The following is a 1,014-nucleotide window of genomic DNA, read 5'->3' on the forward strand; positions in this document are numbered from 1 at the left end:
TATAATATAAATAAATAAATAAAAACAGAAAATAAAATAAATAATATATATTAATTAAAATTTTCTTTAAATAATAATAAAATAAAAAGTAATAATCACAAAAAGACAAAAAAAAAACAAAAAATCATAAAAAAATGATTAAAAACTAATTAAGGATGACATTAGCAAATGATAGGGATGCCATTAACCACCCCCTTTAATTATGGGCTCACTTGTGTTTGTGTACGACCTTTGTTATTGAATATTGGCCTTTATTGTTTCGTACGATAAATATATATATAGCTGGACATATCAATCCAATGACATGACAACACAATTAACTTATAAAATTAATTTATCAAAAATTAAAAACGTATTTGTGTAAATAAAATCAGTTATTATTTTATTTTAATGGAGAGTTGTAAAGTTTTAGAAGGAAAAAAAGTGTTTTATCTCGTAGTGCTTATCTAGTATTTATTATATTATATGTAGTTAGTTACACGAATTCAAACATATAGTTTTAATAAGTTGTACTTATATTTAATCAAATTGTAATCTTGAATTTTAAGTAATATACGGTAATAAGTACTATTTGATACATAAAAGAAAATTTTTAAGAGTTTAGTATAAATGATTTAGAATATAACATATATATACAAAAATGGTTAAATTATATTTGATTTTATAACAAATCACAAGTGATTTACAACTATTTAAGAAGAGATGTGAGATTGGTTGAGATAATCATTGGTTATAATAAAATACTTAATTATTATCTTTATAAAAAAATTATATTATTAAACGATAAATAGATTACTTTGTTATTAAATCTAAATTAAATTATAAGTAAATTATTGAATTTAAGAAATTACACAAAAATGAGAACTTTAAATAGTAAATTTGATACTAATACTGATATATATCTATACTATATTATAAAGCATTTGGCTAAAACTCTTAAAAACTCTTAAACTCTTAAACTCTTAAACCCACTCATCCCTAAACGATTTCATCCCTATCCGATTTCATCCCATA

The sequence above is a fragment of the Cynara cardunculus genome (genome assembly GCF_001531365.2).
Source record: "Cynara cardunculus var. scolymus isolate 2C chromosome LG 10, CcrdV1, whole genome shotgun sequence".
NCBI classification, from domain to species: Eukaryota; Viridiplantae; Streptophyta; class Magnoliopsida; order Asterales; family Asteraceae; genus Cynara; species Cynara cardunculus.